This window comes from Anabrus simplex, chromosome 2, assembly GCF_040414725.1.
Source record: "Anabrus simplex isolate iqAnaSimp1 chromosome 2, ASM4041472v1, whole genome shotgun sequence".
Lineage (NCBI taxonomy): Eukaryota > Metazoa > Arthropoda > Insecta > Orthoptera > Tettigoniidae > Anabrus > Anabrus simplex.
In genome coordinates this window covers 663,271,562-663,284,606 of record NC_090266.1, presented here as the reverse complement: position 1 = coordinate 663,284,606, position 13,045 = coordinate 663,271,562, and the positions used below count along the sequence as shown (strand labels likewise).

Here is a 13,045-nt window from a genome sequence, read left to right as displayed (position 1 = left end):
GTGATTATTGCTCAAAGAGTGAGTACAACCAGGCACCTGTAGTAGTACTAATCACAAGTAAAGTCAACCGATGGTGTCCATTGTATAATGGTAATAATCACAGATTGTCTCATGGTTCCAGAAGGAGCATCCCTTGGTCACCCCTTTCATTTGACTCTTACGACAGGCAGGGGTACCGTGGGTGTATTCTTCATCTGCATCCCCCACCCACAGGAGGTAAAGAAAGGGATCCGACACTTTAAAAATTGAAGTACCAGAAAAAGAAAGACAAGAGCCAGAAAGGACGTGAAAATGAAAGACTCCCTAGGCCTTGAATACTCTAATACTATCAGGGTCGGAAAAGAACAAGAGTTGACCAAGGGAGGACGGACAGGATAGATGAAAGTGAGGAGCCTGGCACAAGCAAGTGGAAGCAATGCCAGGACTCGATTAAGGGCCCCATGGTTGTCAACCCACGCTCCCAAGTTGAGAGCCCCCGAGGGCCATTTTAGTTGCCTCGTACGACAGGCAAGGGATACCGTGGGTGTATTCTTCCTCTGCAGCCACCACCTACAGGTGGGGGGGGGGGGGGGGTGGCCATGTGAAGGTGCTACTCCCATAATTCAATACAGATACTTGACTAGACAGATATCATTACTAACTACAGCATAATTAAAAACTGCAGGGGGGAGGCCTAGACAATATTGTGAGATGGACAGCAGACAATTAGGGTTGGGCACTGTCCCTGTTTTAGCACACTGTGCCGGTGCTCAGTTATGTTCCGCTGGTCCAGAACATGGAGCGTCAGTTGTTCTGAAACATTCTCAAGCAAGACCGAGACAGTAACTCGCTATCCCGTCAGAAACGCCACTACGCACTGCCCTTCGCCCACTAGCTGACTGTTGATACCAGCGGTGTGCCGCCATGTGCTGGAGTGTTCCGTTGTATCTTCTTTGTTCTCAGAGTTCCGTTGCACCAGCAACTGGCCTTCAGTACATGCGGATAACTTAATGGCTTCTATTTTGTAAGAGTGTTTTCACTGAAGCCTAGTAATATATACCGTACGAAAGATGGTAGTCCGGTCCCGTTTACAACTTTTTACTAGAATAAAACCGGACAGAGTGAAATGGAATTTATGTTCTTCTATTTTTTCTCCAAAGGGATCTTCAATCGGCACAATGACTAGACATTTGAAACTTAAACATCCCCCAATTTTTATTTTCTTGTTCTGCTTGTATAGTTTTATTTTTAATCTCCTGTTCCACTTGTATATAGGCCTAGTGTTTCATTTTTATCTTCATGTTTTGCTTCTATGGGTTATTTTTTAATTTTTGTGTTCCACTTGTATATTGTTTACGTAAAGAGAGTACTGACAAATCTTAGAGGTGAAGCTTCCACGGTGTTAAGAATTATTTAATTTAATTTCCAGGTTGAACCATGTAGTAGTTGTCTGTACATCACGTACAGTTTGCCGACGTTTCGAATACATTGCAGTATTCTTTGTCAAGGCGACTGAAATACCCCCTACTCGATCCGAGGTAATCAGTCTCCCAGCCAGCAATTTTCACTACTAGAGTGGCCCTGACCTTGGCCTTTTATATCCTAGTCTTTCTGGCTGACGTAAGCCCTGGCTGTCTCGTGAGTGTTCTGGAAAGTATGTGTCAGAGCCAGGTAGTGAGGGCTTGCCCGCACTCTTATGTAATGGGGTTTCGGCCCGTGTGTTTATGTTGTGGTCTGCATGTCTTAAACTATGAATGATAGGCATCCAAGAATTACTGATTTTATATCCTTCTTCTAAATTTATGTTGTTCGGATGTTTCTCCCGATTACTGGATCCTGGCCGCACTTAAGCGACTGCAGCTATCGAGCTCGGTATCATGAACATTAATGGCATGAAGTAGGTGTATAACAACACAGTATGATTATGTTACTTCCCAAACATAAATTCCTCTTTCAAATGTAAAACACCAGAATTACATCACATCAGACCTATAGCCTACAACATTATTACACATATTAGTGATATGTGCAATCTTTCCACTAAACAAATTTTTAAAAAGCAGCACAGCAGCACTAACCAGGTGGTCAACATTTCTGTTATAAAGAAGACGTTTACATTTATTACAGTTTTTCCTTTATGACACAAATAGGCCTAGGTATAATGGCGATGTGATAGGAAAGGGCTAGGGTTAGTAAGGAAGCGATCGTGGCCCTAACAAATACTTTAGGTAATAATATTAACTTTTAAAACAATATTTTTAAATATCTGTAGGTTCGTTGGTATAATACTTACAAAGGCAGATTATCATAAAGAGTTGTAACTCATTGTATCTTCCGCTGCAACTTTTCCGATATCTCGTATGGATATCCGTTCAAACTATCACGAAGGTAATAATTTATTAAATTAACTAACACGATACATCCGTAAACTTGATTTAAAAAGAAGTTAAAGAGAATACACAGTAATATCACTGGATAATTACGGTACTTAACAGTTTTAGTATTGTTGACGATTCTATTAGAATTGTTGATGATTGTCGCTACATGCACATGGTAGTTGTGTAAATAAATACAAAATCAGCTGATTACTTTATTCCAATAATTTGTAGTCTTAGTTCTCTGCATACTTTGTACTTTCCACCTTTGTTTATTCATTGAGTAAAAGTTAATAATCAAATTCCTATATCCCAATAATATTACAGTTCAAGCCCCAGCAAAGTTTGGACAGAAATTATTGTAGACAACCTCTTATTTTTCAGCATTTAAGGACACTTTTATTCTCCGTCCCGTGTAGTAGGTAAAATAATAATAATCCACCAGCGGTAAAAAATGATATAACTACATTTCAGCTGAGATTTGTAGTGTAGATACAGTATATTTAGATAGTAGGCTAACGTATCTAGCCTGCTATATTCGTGTGTATCTTTCGTGTGTATCTATTAGAGCATAGTAGGCTACTAATAATAACCTGTCTCGGCATTTAGCTTTGTTGGTAATATTTGAGTACAGTAGTTCTTGCAAATTTCAAACTTGCAATTTTCATTTCTGTTTGTGCTTAGTAGTGAGATATGGTACTGGTATTGTAATTAGTAGTGGTGGGGACGGAGCGAGTAGAACTGTAGAATAACTCGGTTCTTCGGGTTTACGTGACGTCACAGCGGAGCAGCGATTCAACTCGAATACTCCGTATAGCGCTGCGGGTGCTTCAGTAAACCTTCGACCCAGGCTACTCTCGCAACATCACTGTGCTGTTGTTCAGACTCCGGACTGAGACGTCCGTTCTATCTGTGTTTCCTTATACTATATATATACATATCTTTGTTTAAAGTTGTTGCGCTATATTTTCTACCGATGTATGCAATAAGAAAGGAGCAATAATGCCATGACAGTCCTCCCAAGCATGGCAGTATTTTACTAGCAGTCCAGGTAGAAAATCCGCTACTTGTAAAATTTGCAATCAAATCTTTTGTACAGGTGGAGGAACGTCAAATTTATGAAATCACATAAAATGGGCGCATCGTAAGGACAAGGTACAAATACAGTTGCACATCGTGAAAGTAATTCCATTCCTACGTTTGGATGAGACAGTGCAGGAAAGAAAAAAAAGGTTGCATAGGAGTTTGGCTACTTTTGTATGCGAAGACATGCAGTCACTGAGGATTGTAAGAGGATAGAGCCAGACCTGTAGCTTAGATCCTTTCCAACTGAACAAAAAAAGAACTACAATTTATTAAAATTCGTATCCACCTTATTCAATACATTAAAATGTCATTCCATTTCCATTAAAATGTATTTTAATGTATTGAATAAGGTAGATACGAATTTTAATAAATTGTAATCTTGGTTCAATACGGACGAATTATGAAATTTATCTACTTAACCAAAAAAAGAACTAGGCCACCATAGCTCAATTGGTAGAGCTACCAACGCGACCTCGGGAGGTTGTGGGTTCGGATCCCACTGGTGTTTGGTTGGCCATTTTTTTTCTGTACTTAACATCTCTTCGGCACATACTAAATGTACGTAACACGACCTAATAGGTTGAAAGTCGATTTCGATTACAATGCGGTCGTGAAATTTTAATATTCATTGACCCTTAAGTGAACTTGCTCTTGCTTACCTTAGGGTACCTGCTACATCTGTGCCCGCATAGGAGGTGTTTTCATGTGCTGGACAAATTCTTTCAGACCGAAGGTCGTCGCTTTGTGCAAAACGAGCTGAAACTCTGATATTTCTGAATGGAAATTCCTCCTACATAACACCTGTTCCATGCAATACAGAACACTAACGGTACTTCCCATACTGTCTGTGTCTTGATTTTAATTCTTGTTACTAGATGAAGAATTTAGTTCATTTGTATACTTTACTTAGGCTATTTCCATTACTGATGTTATCTTAACAGATTTTTTTCATTTCATGAGTTTAGGCACATTTCAAAGCACTAGATTTTGTTTCGTCAATTATCATATTATGGAATACGGTGCGTTTACCCTTATGCATTAATATCTATTGTATTTATTTATTCATTTGTATGTTTATTTCTTTATTTATGTCTACTTGATATGCCTCATATTAAGCACAGAGTTGTAATTACCCTGTATGTTATCTGCTAAATTTATATTACATTATAAAAATTGTGCAAATAACCAATAATAGATAGTACGGAGCATTGTGCCACTGATAATAATTGATAATCTTCTTTATGAATGTAAACTGTAGCTTAGAAGGTCAATATAAAGTTCAAATTTACAGCTATAAAGTTGTAGGCTACTCGGTTTAACTGAGTAATGACGTCACAGTACTTGCTCCGAACCGAACCGTTACCACCACTAGTAATTAGGATACGTCTGAACGTAGTTTAAAATTATTGTAGTGTACTCTACAGTAGTATACGAGTAATATCTTATTTGAATTTAGCGTGTTTATTTTATTATTGTAAAATATTTGTGTAGTACCGGTATAGTAGAGGTATCCGTAGAAAACTCTTACTAAAATTCTGTTGTTGTAATTAGGATAGGCTTAATTGCAGTTTAGAATTGTGTAATTCTTGTGTATTCCTTTCGGTATTCAGTAATTAACAGCAGTTTTTATCCTGTTAGGGTGTTGTTGGATAAAAGTAGAGTTCAATTAAGTAGTATTGTAGTGTAGTCGTATATTAATTACCTGATTGTCGTGTGATCCCAAGTACTATCCCAGACAATACATCCCACTATTCATTGTTTTTGCACATAAGTCATTTTATTTTTCCTTCCCCCCCCATAAAGAATGGCTAAGGAGTGCAAGGGTAGGAACTGTGGGTGTGGTGAGGAATTGAAGGGTATGAGGGAGGAGTTGGAGAGTTTGAGGGAGATAATTAGGATTCTCACAGAAGACAAGAAGGAAGATAGGCCTCCCTCAAACAATGCACAGGTTACAGTAGGTGTACAAGAGGGAGATGAAGGAAAGGGGGGAGTTGTAGAAGACAGGTGGTCTAATGTTGTAAGGGGAAGGAGACTGCACGCTAAGGGCTCTATTCAGGATCAGAATGCAGGACAGGTGTCTGTGCGAAATCGATACGAATCACTCCAGGTGGAACAACAGAAGGAAGATGAGGAACAGGGAACTGATGCAGAGATGTGTGGAAGTAAGAGGAAGGGAAAAGGTAGGAAAGAGAAATATAGGGTAGAGGATACGAAAAGACACAAGGAACAGGGTCATGGGAAGGAGAAAAGGGAGGAGGAAGTAGCTTCTGCAGCTATCACGAAAGATAGGGCTGACCAGGAGGGGAGGGGATCAAATGAGGTGGGTAGGGTTCAGGCTGTGGTCATGGGGGATTCCATCGTTAGACTAGTGGGGATAGTGTGTGGAGGAAAGGGAACCAGGATAGAGTGTTATCCAGGAATAGGGATGTAGGCAGAGAAAGTTCGCACCAGATAGCGCTCGTGTACTACTGGGTAAGCGCAAGGCGATAGTCTTATATTTCTCCCTGTCAGCTGCAAATAATGTATAGAATGTGACCGAGTTTTCTGAGCTAAAGCCGATTGTATCTTCTCTAATTTTACTCCAAGACTATATTAATTAATTGTATAGGTATATCCCCTAGTATATTACGGACGATTTTCAGCGTTTAAGCCTTAAACAGCTGCAATATGAGCTACGGACCAGAAACGCTAAAACTAGCGGGAGGAAGGAAGAATTAGTACAGCGGTAATTAGAAAATTCTAACACGCTTTACTATCCAAATAATGAATCGGAGTCAGCATGCTTTTGAGTACTGCGCATTGATAAATGTATGTACATCCACAAAACTTAAATCATAAATAGATATTTAAACACGCACTTGCTCCCCTTGCTTATAAACTTCAATTCATGTATTTTTTTTAAGGTTGATGGCTTACATGAAACTGCAGATACAGCCTTTGTTCACTACCAAAACCATGTGAATATTCTTGAGTTTCCCAGTGCCAGTTCCTTTGAATATTTGACCATCAGCCATAAGGTGAAGATCACTATTACAAATTTCCATCTGATGGATTGTTTCGTATTTAGAAAATCGGAAATAGATGGAGCACCTGTTTCCAACTACAAATCATTGTGTTATGCGGGATACAGACTTTTCAGTGAAAAGTTTGTTTTGTTTATAAAAGGTTAATTTCAGTCAGGTGAAATTCTAAAATGCAGTGCTGTGAAATCCGAGTACACAAAACATAAGACCTATAATGTGAAGCTTACTTTAGGAGTAGGCTACCTGGTGACATTATAGGAGGGAATGTGAACGTTTTGCTGGAGCAGGCCCCAAGGCATGTTATAAGCACATTGCTGCTGTAAGCTATGCATTAGAGCACTTCCCCAAGACTGGTATTATTCAGTGTTCAAAAACATGCAGCCAAAATTTATAAACTTTTCAGCATCCCCCTACCAAACGGTTGAGGCCAGTTAGCCCTATGAAAGTGGAATGTTTGCCCTTGGAACAAGTTTTGCTATTATAATCTCAGTTGCACCAGTTATAACTCTAGTCGAGGGGTATTTCTGTCTGAAAGCAAGGGGGCTGTTTTCAAGGGAATTTTCTCTATCAGGCCAAATGTTCAATTCTTTAAATTGGCAATACATGAAATTGATCCAAACATTAAGTTAAATATTCTCCCAACAGTAGTTTTATGGATTCCGAAGTTAAGGCCTAGTTCTTTGTGAGATTTGTTGGTCCTAGGTTCATAACTGTCAAGAAGAAACACAGTCTGGGTTCAAGAGGGAATATCTGTAAATTGTGTCCGTTTTCTCCCACAACAGCAAACACCAAATTACAATGTTGGACATCTACAAATCCTGTATAAAGCAATATGGCATCAGGATTACGCATTGTTTGCACAACAACCAAATTACCTGCAGTATTTTTTGAGTGCTGATGTCTTTGAAAATGAGAGCCACAAATATGTCACAATCAATTCTTCCGGTAAATTAACGATTTCTTCCCGTACTTCAAAGGAGGTGATTTCTTACATATTCCGATAATGTAGGCTTTCATGGTAATCCAGCAATTTTCTGGTGTATGGCCTCTTTCTTGTTTTTGTTCTGTTTGTGGTCCACGGAACAGCGCCCGGTTTTAATCTTGATCTCTCACCTTTAAATACAAACACATAAATTCGGTGGTTGTTATCAAAATGCCTAATCAGTTTGTAGGCAGAAAATAGGAATTATTTCCCTTCGTAAATCGCACTTACCCAACAAAGTTTTCGTGAAGTCACCGGGTTGAAAATAATGGGAACACACTTTAATATTTTCGGTCAGATTCTTCTCACCGAAATTTTTCCTTCTAACAGCATGTAACCATTTCTTCCTCATTTCTTTATTTTGTGGAAACTGATGAAACGAAAATGAGCTTTCTTGATTTTTTCAAAGAGGAATACTGCAATAGCTCAGCACAGTCACGGAAATAACAATTTAAGCAACTTAAATTCGTGGATATTTAGCGGCATGAGTACACAGAAAACAAATGAAGAGCGGATTGCGCTTACCCAGTACAACAGCAGTGCGCTCTATCGGTGCTAGTTCTATACATCCCTATTAGGTTGAGGCAGATGTTGAGGAAAGTAGAAGAGAGGTAGGAGGGGAAGGAGAAGGTGGTAGTGTTTCACGCTGGTACCAACAACGTAAGGCATTCTGATATAAGTACCAACATAGTTGGGGATGTGTGGGATCTGGTAAATGCAGCAGGGTGAAGTTTAAGGAAGCGGAGATTGATATCGATGATGATGATTGTTGTTTTAATGGGCCTAACATCGAAGGTCATCGGCCTGAGATTGTTATCAGTGGAATACCGGATAGGAGGGATACAACTGGAGGGTGAATGGGGATTTAAATGAGAATATGGAGTGGGTATGTGGGAAACTGGGAGTGAAATTTCTATAACCTAATGGGTGGGTAGCAGATAGGGATCTGCACTCAGATGGCCTTCACTTAAAACGCAGTAGTACGTATAAATCAGGAAATTTGTTTGGAAGGATAATAGGGAGGTACATTCACGGAAACGGGGTTGTCTAGGGAACGGTGACAAGGGTACAGAGATCTGGAATTCAACCAGAGATGATATAAAAATGTTAGTGTTGAATTGTAGAAGTATTGTAAAGAAAGGAATAGAATTACGTAATTTAATAGATATATATTTACCAGATATTGTAATAGGAGTTAAATCATGGCTGAGAAATGATATAATGGATGCAGAATTTTTCTCACGGAACTGGAGAGTGTATCGTAGAGATAGGATAGGAAGGGTGGGAGGGTGAGTATTCATTCTGGTGAAAGGAGAATTTGTAAGTTACAAAAAAGTTAAAGATGAGAAAAATGAAATTCTAGGTGTAAGGCTCATTTCTAAATATAATAGGCAACTTGATGTCTTCGGAGTGTACAGACCGGGAAAGGGTAGCGCTGACACGGATTCAGAATTATTTGATAAGATAATCAGCTATGTGGGGAAACGACATGGAGAGAAATGTGATTGTAGCGGGGGATCTAAATTTACCAAATATCAATTGGGAAGGAAATGCGAATGACAGGAAGCATGACCAACAAATGGCAAATGAGCTAATATGGTAAGGACAGCTGATTCAGAAAGTGATGGAAACAATTTATTTTTTATTTTTTGCTTTACGTCACACCAACATAGCTTGGTCTAATGGCGACGATGGGACAGGAAAGGTCTACAAATGGGAAGGAAGCGGCCGTGGCCTTAATGAAGGTATAGCCCCAGCATTTGCCTGGTGTGAAAATGGGAAACCACAGAAAACCATCTTCAGGGCTGCCAACAGTGGGGTTTCGAACCCACTATCTCCAGGATGCGAGCTCACAGCTGTGCACTCCTAACCGGAACCAACTAGAGGGAAATATATCCTGGTGCGGTGCTGGTAAAACCAGATGAGCTCTATGGAGAAACCGAAGTAATAGATGGCATTAGTGATCATGAAGCCGTTTCTGTCGTAGTTAAAAATAAATGTGATAGGTAGAAAGGAAGGTCTTAAAAGTAGGACTATTAGGCAGTACCATATGGCTGATAAAGCAGGCATGAGGCAGTTTCTAAAAAGTAATTTTGATTGGTGGGAAAAGGTAAATAAAATTGTAAGCAGACTCTGGGATGGGTTTAAAGCAATTGTTGAGGAACGTGAAAGCAGGTTTGTGCCTTTAAAGGTGGTAAGGAATGGTAAAGACCCACCTTATTATAATAGAGAAATAAAGAAACTAAGAAGGAGGTGCAGTTTGGAAAGAAATAGGAGTTAGAAATGGCTGTGGAAGTAAGGAGGAATTGAAGGAACTTACTAGGAAACTGAATCTAGAAAAGAAGGCAGCTAAGCATAACATGATGCCAAGCACAATTGGCAGTCATACAAATATTAGTGAAAAATGGAAGGGTATGTATGGGTATTTTAAGGCAGAAAAAGGTTCCAAGGAGGACATTCCAGGAATCATTAATGAACAAGGGTAGTGTGTATGCGAGGATCTTCAGAAGGCAGAAGTATTCAGTCAGCATTATGTAAAGATTGTTGGTTAAAAGGATAATGTCCAGATAGAGGAGGTGACTAATATTTAAGAATTATTAAAATTTACCTATGATAACAATGACATTTACAATAAGATACAAAAGTTGAAAACTCGAAAAACGGCTGGAATTAATAAGATTTCTGGGGATAAGTACTTATTTGATTACTGTTTGGTTGAAGGAGCTATACCAAATGAATGGAGAGTTGCTATAGTAGCCCCTGTGAATATAGGAAAGGGCGACAGACATAAAGCCAAAAATTACAGGCCAGTAAGTTTGACTTGCATTGCATGTAAGCTTTGGGAAAGCATTATATCTGATTATATTAGACATGTTTGTAAAATTAATAACCGGTTCATTGAAGGCAGTTTGGTCTTAGGAAAGGTTATTCCACTTAAGCTCAACTTGTATGATTCCAGCAAGATATAGCAGATATCTTGGATTCAGGAGGTCAAATGGACTGTATCGCAGTTGACCTGTCTAAAGCATTTAATAGGGTGGATCATGCGAGACTACTGGCAAAAATGAGTGCAATTGGACTAGACAAAAGAGTGACTGAATGGGTTGCTATATTTCTAGAAAATAGATCTCAGAGAATTAGAGTAGGCAAAGCTTTATCTGACCCTGTAATAATTAAGAGGGGAATTCCTCAAGACATTATTATTGGACCTATATGTTTTCTTATATATATATGATATGAATAAACAAGTGGAATCAGAGGTAAGGCTTTTTGCGGATGATGATACTCTGTATAGAGTAATAAATAAGTTACAAGATTGTGAGCAACTGCAACATGACCTCGATAATGTTGTGAGATGGACAGCCGGCAATGGTATGTTGATAAACAGGGTTAAAATTGAGGTTGTGTGTTCACAAATAGGAAAAGTCCTCTTAGTTTTAATTACTGTGTTGATGGGGTGAAAGTTCCTTTTGGGGATCATTGTAAGTAATTAGGTGTTAATGTAAGGAAAGATCTTCATTGGGGTAATCACATAAACGGGATTGTAAATAAAGGGTACAGATCTCTGCACATGGTTATGAGATTGTTTAGGGGTTGTGGTAAGGATGTAAAGGAGAGGGCATATAAGTCTCTGGTAAGACCCAAACTAGAGTATGGTTCTAGTGTATGGGAGCCTCACCAGGATTACTTGATTCAGGAACTGGAAAAAATCCAAAGAAAAGCAGCTCGATTTGTTCTGGGTGATTTCCGACAAAAGAGTAGCGTTACAAAAATGTTGCAAAGTTTGGGCTGGGAAGAACTGAGAGAAAGAATGCGAGCTGCTCGACTAAGCGGTATGTTACAAGTATAGGCTACAAGAAACTAATCTCATTTGTTCCGTATTTAAGGTACGGTACAATAAGTAAAATTCTTCCAAGAATAAAATTACTGCATCCACCTATTCAATACAAATATAATTAATTTTACTGAAGTGGTATGTTCCGAGCTGTCAGCGGAAAGATGGCGTGGACTGACATTAGCAGACTAATAAGTTTGAGTGGTGTCTTTAAAAGTAGAAAAGATCACAATATGAAGATAATATTGGAATTCAAGAGGACAAATTGGGGCAAATATTCATTTATAGGAAGGGGGATTAGGGACTGGAATAACTTACCCAAGGAGATGTTCAATAAATTTCCAATTTCTTTGAAATCATTTAAGAAAATGCTAGGAAAATAACAGATAGGGAATCTGCCACACGGGCGACTGCCCTAGATGCAGATCAGTATTGATTGAAAGGTACAGCCGCAGCATTCGCCTGGTGTGAAAATGGGAAACCACGGAAAACCATCTTAGGGATGCAGACAGTGGGGTTCGAACTCACTATCTTCCGAATGCAAACTGACAGCTACAGACTCAACCACGCAGACATGCGGTCGGTGACACACACATTTACAAAATATAACAACTGGGAAGTAGGTACTGTGAACACACTTTAAATTTGTCATGGTTTACATACTCAGATTACCACAAAGGATCTTAAAACGGGCATGAAACTCATTACCCAACACTTTGTAAACTACTGAATAAGCCATACACTAAAATGTAATGAAATGAATACAGTAATTCAAGATATAAATTCAGTAAACAAATAAAGCTCTCTTACCTTAATCAAATATACACTGCTGCACAACGAACAGCAATTCCCAAATTTATATATTGCGTTCCACACTACACAGTACTCAAAGTACAACAACGGTTCCATTAAAATTTGACACTTGTAATCAACACAAAATGTACGATGACATTTCTCCCTTATATGTTCGCGGCACGTTATGACGAGATGAAAATCCACTAACCTAGACCGTCATGAGAATCATTCTTATTTGATTACACTTATAAAAAATACACTGCACAAACCCAGGGTATTCGAATGCCAATCAACGTTTTCATACTACTATTTAAAACATTTTGAATAAACAAAGTCCGCAAAACAGATGAAAAGGGAAATTGTTCTGGATTCCTTACTGTAAAATGATCACCAGTCGCTATTCAGTTGTGTTTACCTCAATTTCACCCTCATTTAAATACATCGACTTAACAACTTCCATCAAGCAAGAAATTTGCACTTGAGACCAAAGACCATTTCAGAAAACAGATCATACAACAGTATACAGAATTCGGTCTTCAAATCACAACATTGACTCATGGACGTCACGTAGGCTGACATATTCACTAGAACAGGGTTGCCACCAGGCAAAAAATGTTCGTACTAAATATTCCCCTAAAAAGGTACCAGATTATGGAAAAAAGTACAAAATCATTTTTTTGACAATGGAGAAGGATTATTCATTAAGGCAGAGTATACTTATCAAAATACACATTTATTAAATGAGAAATTTGTAACAATCAAAACTTAGCGGTTTTGATATTTATGATCGGAAGCAGCAATGTTGCAGTTTCAATCACCACCGTCGACACATCCAGTTCCGAGCTGACTACGAGTTGAGAGTCCTTTATTCCTTGCCTACGTTATAATACAAGGCCTGGAATTAGAGCCCGTAAAACGCTATGCAAGTGGTTAACTTAAGTTCAATGCCGGGCCGCTAGGATCACTATCT

General features: G+C 38.8%; 1 protein-coding gene across 1 annotated transcript in view; it reads right to left on the bottom strand.

The window, feature by feature from the left end:
• Positions 1 to 12,647, bottom strand: part of LOC136864337 (uncharacterized protein KIAA2013 homolog) — a 299,319-nt gene extending 286,672 nt beyond the window's left edge. Inside the window, exon 1 of the mRNA XM_068226239.1 lies at positions 12,091 to 12,647. The gene's annotated coding sequence lies outside the window, so the exon portion shown is untranslated. The remainder of the gene's footprint in view (positions 1 to 12,090) is intronic.
• Between the last annotated feature and the right edge of the window lie 398 nt (positions 12,648 to 13,045).